The sequence below is a fragment of the Mustela nivalis genome (genome assembly GCF_964662115.1).
Source record: "Mustela nivalis genome assembly, contig: HAP1_SCAFFOLD_2013, whole genome shotgun sequence".
In the NCBI taxonomy this organism is placed as follows: Eukaryota; Metazoa; Chordata; class Mammalia; order Carnivora; family Mustelidae; genus Mustela; species Mustela nivalis.
The window spans coordinates 26,551-34,740 of record NW_028134651.1 but is presented as its reverse complement, the minus strand read 5'-3'; the positions used below and the strand labels follow the sequence as shown (position 1 = coordinate 34,740).

Here is an 8,190-nt window from a genome sequence, read left to right as displayed (position 1 = left end):
GTCTGTAATGACATGTTACATAAGGAAATAAGTTAGATATAATTATGCAAAGTATGTGCAAAATGTGCAAAATTATGTAAATTATGTGCACCATAGCTAAAAATATTTTAGAACTTAAGAACAAAATATATTTTATCATGGTGAAAAACTTGTCAACTGGTGTCCAAAACTCATCTTATATTATGGAATATTTAGCAGGATCATTTAATTGCTAACCAAACTGAATAAACATATCCCTAAAACATATTCAAAGTATAGAACCTCTAAAATTACATTTTTTAGTATTAATGAAACATTTCAAATTTAATTTGAAGACAAAAATAATATGATTTGTATGCATATATATAGAAACATATACATACATATGTATATTTTTTTACCTGAAAATGGTTCATCACATTCACAGATGAAATTATTTATAGTAATATTGCTGCAATTCCCATGGACACAGATATGTGGTTGATCTTGATCAATAATTTCTGAACAATTTATGCCTATTTAAATGAAAGAAAATTAATTTTTCAATTAGATTAAAAACAATTACATTGCATATACTTAACTATTGTCATTAATTTTTACTCAATTCTTTAATAATGATGGTCAAAATTTTGTTAAAATATAACTCTAAGAAATAAGGAGCATCTGGTTGCTCAGTCTGTTAAGTGACCCACTCTTGATTTTGGCTCAGGTCATGATCTCAGGGTCATGGAATTGAGCTTTGCATTAGGCTTGTGATCAACACAGAATCTGCTTGAAATTCCCTCCCATCCCTTTGCCATTCCTTCTGCTCCAGCACTTCAAATAAATAAATAAATAAATAAATAAATAGTAAAATCTTAAGGGAAAAAAGTCTCAATGATGACGTATTTAAATTGAAACAAAAATTAATTTCAATAAGCTTGACATCCTCAATAAGTTTTTCCATCTTCTGACCCACACTATAGTATTCTAATATTTTTCTGATTGTTGATATTTGAGCTTTAGTTGATTTTCATGATAATTTGAATTTGTTAATCATGTTTTGACAGTGGATAATATTAATATACGTATATATCAGCTCTTCAACACACAGTGGTAGCCCTGCAGTAATAATTTACAAAGTGACATATTCAAAAGTACATTGTGTCTTAGTCCTATCACCTGGCCAAAGTGATAATTCAAAAGGGGAAAATGTGAAAACTTGACATCTGAAGAGAAACTAGGACATAACGGTTTAGTCAAGCAAGCTGAATAAACTCTAGAGATCTGCTATACAGTATTGTGTTTACTGTCAACAATTTTATGTCGTATACTTAAAATTTTAATAAGAAGGTAGATGTCATATTAAGTGTTCTTTCCACAGTAAAATAAAATAAAATAATAAAATAAAATCTGAAATTATGGGGGGGAGAAGGAGAAAAATTCTGGATTCTCAGAAGTTATGCACCAACTTCTAAACTGTACATTTTCTTGCCCTATCTATTGTGTCAAGTTTCCAAATCTCACTATTACAAACTATTGTGGTCCTACAATACCACATACCATAACCTTTCATAGCATACTTTTTGTGCAGTTAATCAGCTCATAATATCCTTTGTAGAGGAATGTGCCTAGAAAATTCTAGGGCATGGCAAATGGACACGTTACTATAAAACAGCTGCCCATCATTCAGCAATAGGCCAGTCACCCTTTTATTTATTTTATTTTAAAGATTTTATTTATTTATTTGACAGAGATTACAAGTAGAGAGGCAGGCAGAGAGAGGAGGAAGCAGGTTCTCCGCTGTGCAGAGAGCCCAATGTGGGGCTCCATCCCAGGACCCTGAGACCATGACCTGAGCCGAAGGCAGAGGCTTTAACCCACTGAGCCACCCAGGCACCCCTTTAGTTGAATTCTTAATTTGACTCATAAACAATTTTTGCCATTATCATTGAAACCTTTCAAATTCTTTTATAGACTGACAGCCCTGCCCCAATACTACAGAACGCTTATTATTTATCTCCAAACAACCCCAACACAATAAAAATTTAAGTAAATATAATTACATGCCAAATATTTCCATGTACAAAAGCTAAATTTTATAACAGAATGTTCAATAGGTCATATCCTATTTCAATCTTAGTATAATGGGCTAAATTGTGAGCCCTCAAAATTCGTATTTGAAATTCATATTTGAAAATTAATATTTGAAATTCATTCCAGGAGCTCATAATATGACTGTATTTGGAAACAGGATCTTTTTTAGAGAGGTAATACAGATTAAATGAGGTCAATAAGATGGGTCCTAGTCTAATGTGACTGATGTCCTTATAAGAAGAAAAATTTTGGACATACAGATACGTACAGAGGGAAAACACAGGGAGAACATGGGTATCTACAGACCAAGGAGTGAGGTCTCAGAGGAAACCAATCCTGCTTACATGATACTTTGATCTCTAACATTTAGCCTCTAGAATGTGAGAAAATAAATTTTTGATCTTGAAGCCACTCAAACTATGGTACTTTGTTATTGCATCACTAACAAACCAATACAGTTAATATTCTCAGTTTATTTGGTAATTCTGCATATTTCTGCATCATCTTAGATTTAAAATTGAAGCAATTCTAATAAAGTGGCATTATGTTGTATGCTCAGTATTATGGTATTTAACATTAATGATTTAAGTGATCTAAGATTGTGTTTCTAATAAATAAACAAATAAACATTGGGTAGAAATAAACACCTATATGCAACTAAGATAAAATTGTTGAAATAGCATTCTATGACATATGATTACATATATGCCAATTAATATTCTGACAGATGGTAGAAATTTTCTGGTCAAATATTCTTTAAAATACTTCAGACAAACTAAAATGTATGCTTTAAGGTCTCTCAATTAAATTACTTTTTCATTCACCCAGAATCAGCAATTTGGAAGTTTTCACTTTTTTGATGACCTGTTTTAAATTTATTTTTTAAAGATTTTATTCATTTATTTATTTGAGCAAGAGTGTGTGTGTGTGAGAGAGAGAAAGCATGAGCAGGGGGAGTGGCAGCCGGAGAAGCAGACTCCCCGCCAACCAGGGAGTCTGCCATGGGGCTAGATACCAGGATCCTGGGATCATGATCTGAGCAGAAAGCAGACACTTAACCGACAGCATCCCAGAGACCCCTTGACCTGTCTTAATTTTATTTGTCTGATAAACTGCAGGAAGAGTTGTGGTCACTTATATTTTTGTGCACCAATGCCAGGGAGAGTAAAATGAGAATTTGATCTCAATTATAGGCAGAGGATGTTCAGTGAATACTGATGGAATTAACTTCTGAAATGGTCTTAGTACTTCCCTATCAAAGAGTCTCAAGCAGAGAAAGACAACTATCATATGATCTCCCTGATATGAGGAAGTGGTGATGCAACATGGGGGCTTAAGTGGGTACGAGAAGAATAAATGAAACAAGATGGGATTGGGAGGGAGACAAACCATAAGTGACTCTTAATCTCACAAAACAAACTGAGGGTTGCTGGGGGGAGGGAGTTTGGGAGAAGGGGGTGGGATTATGGACATTGGGGAGGGTATGTGCTTTGGTGAGTGCTGTGAAGTGTGTAAACCTGGTGATTCACAGACCTGTACCCCTGGGGATAAAAATATATGTTTATAAAAAATAAAAAATTATATTAAAAAAAAAAGAGTCTAAAATTACTCTGAAAGGAATTTTAGAGTCCACAAGGCCTTATTGAGATATTTTATTATACAGTCTTAGGTCCAGTATAGTTTCCTCAGGGCACACTGAAGAAAAACCTTTTTGAAGTCGCCTAAAGTCTGCCTGAAAAAATTTACAGTTGTTTCTCTGAGCCTCATCTGTTTTATCATATCTACTGCTCACCCTCTTTCCTCTCTCTTGACCAAAAGGTAGTACCAATTTGTTGTTTTCCTATACTACCATTACAAACTGCATAAGCAATTCCTTTTGTTAGATCATCCTTTTCTTACCCATATCTTTGTAACCCTCTATGTCAGCTCTCCCTTTCATAAGTTCCTATAGATTAAAATTTTCCCTACACTTCTCAACATTTCTCCTTATTGACCTCTGATGACCCAATTCCCTAGTAAAATTTCAAGTAGTGATAGTTGATTTTCCCTTAAATCTTCACTCAGTCTCAGATAGTATAGTTTACATTGTTTTTAAATTAACAGCTTCATCTACTCACCAAATGTCTTTTTACAACCTTTCCTCACCATAGCCTCTTTTTTAAGTTTATTACAACCAGGTTTATTAATTATATCATGCTCTTTCCTTCCTTTCCACTATTATCTATTAATCACTTCATAGGACCACATCAACTTCCATTAAGAACACTGCTCTTGGTCACCTGGTGGCTCAGTCAGTTAAGCAACCTACTCTTGATTTCAGCTCAGGTCAGGTCACGACCTCAGTATCATGAGACTGAGCCCTGCATTGCGCTCTGCACTAGGTGTGGAACCTGCTTAAGATTCTCTGGCTCTCCCTCTGACCCTCCCCCCACACCTCATGCAAAAGAACATTACTCTTGGGTCTCAAGCAACTTTATGCCTTCCCCACAATCACATACCTCTTTACCTTCCTCCACTCAGGTCCACACTTAATTTCTATATTATCACCCAGAACTATTTAAACTAAATACAATAAGCTTGGAAATTTTATTCTATGACTAATACTATTATGACAATTTTATATTAAATATATGAAACAGCGAGTGAATTTTGAGAAAGATGTGAAAATACGTATTTCAGGGTAAAACTTGTTTTTTAAAAAACCTTCTTATTTAAATAATAAAAAATTATTTTAGAGAATGCCTGATAGGAATTTTGTTAGGTCCAGATTCCAAATTTAGCTCATTCTAAAAGATCTACAAAATTTTTGGAAACGTAGTTTGTTTTTTGGAAGTAACAGTTTATGAACTCAGTTTATTTTCCTATTTTAAATGTATTATGTTATTTTTTGTTAAGACCTTATTTATTTATTTTTCAGAGAGAGAGAGCACAAGCAGGGAGAACATAAGCAGAGGGAGAAGCAGCCTCACTGCTGAGCAAGGAGACAGATGTGGGACTCAATCCTAGTGTCCTGGGATCATGACCTAGCCAAAGGAACACACTGAACCAAATGAGCCACCCAGACATCCCGAATTGTGTTATTTAAATAATAACATCTTTTTAAATAATCTTACCTGTAAATGGCTGGTGACAGATACATTCATATACTTGTGTATTCCATTTTCCTCTTTTATTAATGCAAATGCCATTATTTTCACATGGCTTATAAGAACATGCATCAAGTTCTTGGCAATATTTTCCAGAAAATGGAGGCTGGCAATGGCAGCTGTATGTCTTGTTCCAAACTTCAGTAAGACATTTGCCATGCCCAGAGCAAAATTCTGAACTCAGAGATTCCTGGCAGAACTGTTCTTTCACTGTCACATTTAGTCGTAGCCTCTGGTGACAAAGCGATGGACCACTTGCTATTACTGTGATAAAATAATGTGTCCCAACACTCAGCCACTGAGAATTAACAGTATGCATTCCTTTTAGTTTGCAACGAAAAAGTAACTGATCTTCAGTTGTGATGTTTTGCAGACAGTCAATGAATGATGCTTCAGAAACATTCATCAAATTTATTTCTGGAGACTGAAGAGATAGTTCAGAAGAAATTACAAGGATGTCCCCCAATTGAATTTGCAAAGGGCAAATCTGGGGAACAACTTGATTGCCTGAAGTATTCATTTTGGTATTTACAATCCCAAACCAGCAATCTCTATAGAAGTCCATGCAGATGTTTGCTGTTAGTGTCCAATTCACCACATATGATAATGGCTGTATATGCCATTCTTCCACAAATTGCCATTTACATGTTGTTTTTCCATTTATAAATGTGCTATGAAGAACCACTAGGCTCAGAAGCATAATTGATTTGTTAATCATTTTGGGCAATTGTATTTTGTAGTCTGTCATGAAAGTGTCATAAAGAACTGGTGCAAAATGGATTTGAGTGTTGCTGAAAATTTCCAAGCAGAGATTTTGTTCAAGGATCCTGGGAGCTGGTTTTTCTTCAAATCCCAAAATGCAGATGGATTTGTGACAGTGGATTTCGATCAACAGTAGAGTTCAACTGGTTTAAATATCCCCTTAAACATAAAAATATACATTGTTAGTGAAGTTTTTCCTAAGTTACTTAATTATACAGACAACTTTAAGATGGTTTTTGGAAGGACTGTGCTGCCACCATCGAGGCACTTTCTTTGTGAAACAAAGCCAGAAAAAAAAAAAAAAGTGAAGATATGCTGCATCTCATCCTGGAATATAGAATTATGTGCTTCTGAAATGCTTTGGTTTTGTTACATAATGAAATCAGCAATTTACTGTAGTCTTTTGTATGTTTTCTTTACACCAAGCTTCAACAAAACTGAAATGTAGCAATAATCAAGACCCTACTTTTATGGATGGTTTTGATTTTCTTCAGACATCAGTATTCCTCTTGATTTGACTTACAAAAACATTTTAAAAATATCATCCATAAAATAAGAACAAAAATGATTTAAATATAATGTTCATATATTTTCATATAAATAAAACCTATAATGCACCTGTTGGTGACAAATCATGTTTCTCTAATCCAGGAGATGGGAACTCCCAGATATACAAGATATTCTAGAAAAACTGTCATGTAAACAATTAAACTCAGAATGACACTTCACCCAACTTCTGCAGAAATGTAGGAGTATAGAAGGTAAAGAAGGAAAAGGAAATGTAAAATGGAATAATGAAAGGATGATAAGTAAAAGTTGTATGGTAACTGACTTCTATTTCATCATTCACCACTGGTATAAAGGGGGTCGGGGCAAATGGAATTAATTCTGTCTGGAAGGCATCATTACTTCCTGAGGCAAAACAAAACAAAACAAAACAAAACACACACACACACACACACACCAAGACAAAGCAAAAAACAGCAAAACAAAACAAAACAAAACTTTTGAGATTTAATATTGACCCAATTAAAAAAAAAAAGATAGTAGTTACAACTAACTACAACTCATTGAGGGATTTCTCTGCTTAAATCACTCCAGTAATTGAGTAGTAATAAAACTACAGGGCTGCCTGGATAGCTCAGTTGGTTAAGTCTTCAACTCTTGATTTTTAGCTCAGGTCATGATCTCAAAATCCTGAAATCAAGACCTGAATCCCTCTCAGCACAGAATTTGCTTGAGATTTTCTCTCTCCTTCTGCCTCTACACCTCTCCCAACCTTCCTACTCAGGCGTCACTCTCTCTCTCAAAATAAGTAAATAAAATCTTTAAAAACCCTGTAATCATCACAACAAAAATTGAATTCTATAAAGAAGATAAATGGTATAACAAAAAACATGCTCATTTGATCTCAGTTATGTTATTTATTCATTCTACATTTTAAGGCCACATAGGTTTTAATTCCCTTCACTCTTATATATAGAGAAGAATATATTTTATTAAATATATTTATTTAAAGAAATTAATAGAGAAGCTTTAAATTAACATAGTAGTATTGAAGATTGAGTTGACTATGTAAGAACATACAAGCCATTCAATAAATGTTTTATGTTTTGTTATTGTCCAAGTTCACTCAGTAAGTAAGTGGCATGGCTTGGATTAAAATCCAGGTTTGTCAGATTCAAAATCCCACCTTTTTAAAATTTATTTTGACTGTCAATTAAATGTTGTTAAACGATTATGTCTTTATATGGTGCAATTAACTTGTTGATTCATATCAAATATTTATGTTAAGTCCAATCTCCTTTTTTTCCCTAAGATTTATTTATCTTAGAGAGAGAGAGAGAGCACAGTAGGGAGGGGTAGAAGGAGAGGGAGAGAAACTTAAGGAGACCACGCTGAGCACAAAGTGGAGGAGGAGCATGATCTCAGGACACTGAGATCCCAACCTGAGCCAAAACCAAGAGTCAGACCCTTAACCAACTGCACCACCTAGGTGTCCCAAGTCCAATTTCTTAATGACCATTCTAGATAATGTAGAAATTAAATTTGGGGGCACCTGGGTGGCACAGTTGTTTAAGGGTTTGACTCTTGGTTTCAGCTCAGATCATGAACCCAGGGTCCTGGGATTGAGCCCCATGTTGGGTTTTCTGAACAGCGGAGAGTCTGCTTCTTCCTCTGCTGCTCCCCCTGTTCGTGCTCTTTCTCTCTCTATCAAATGGATAAA

The 8,190-nt window shown here is 34.6% G+C and overlaps 1 pseudogene across 1 annotated transcript; it reads right to left on the bottom strand.

The window, feature by feature from the left end:
- Nucleotides 1-380: 380 nt before the first annotated feature.
- On the bottom strand, nt 381-5,919 carry LOC309858204 (protein eyes shut homolog pseudogene; annotated as a pseudogene). Its single transcript has 2 exons — nt 5,169-5,919; nt 381-494 (listed from the first exon to the last, which is right to left on the bottom strand). The product of its transcript is annotated as a protein eyes shut homolog pseudogene (transcript).
- Nucleotides 5,920-8,190: the final 2,271 nt, after the last annotated feature.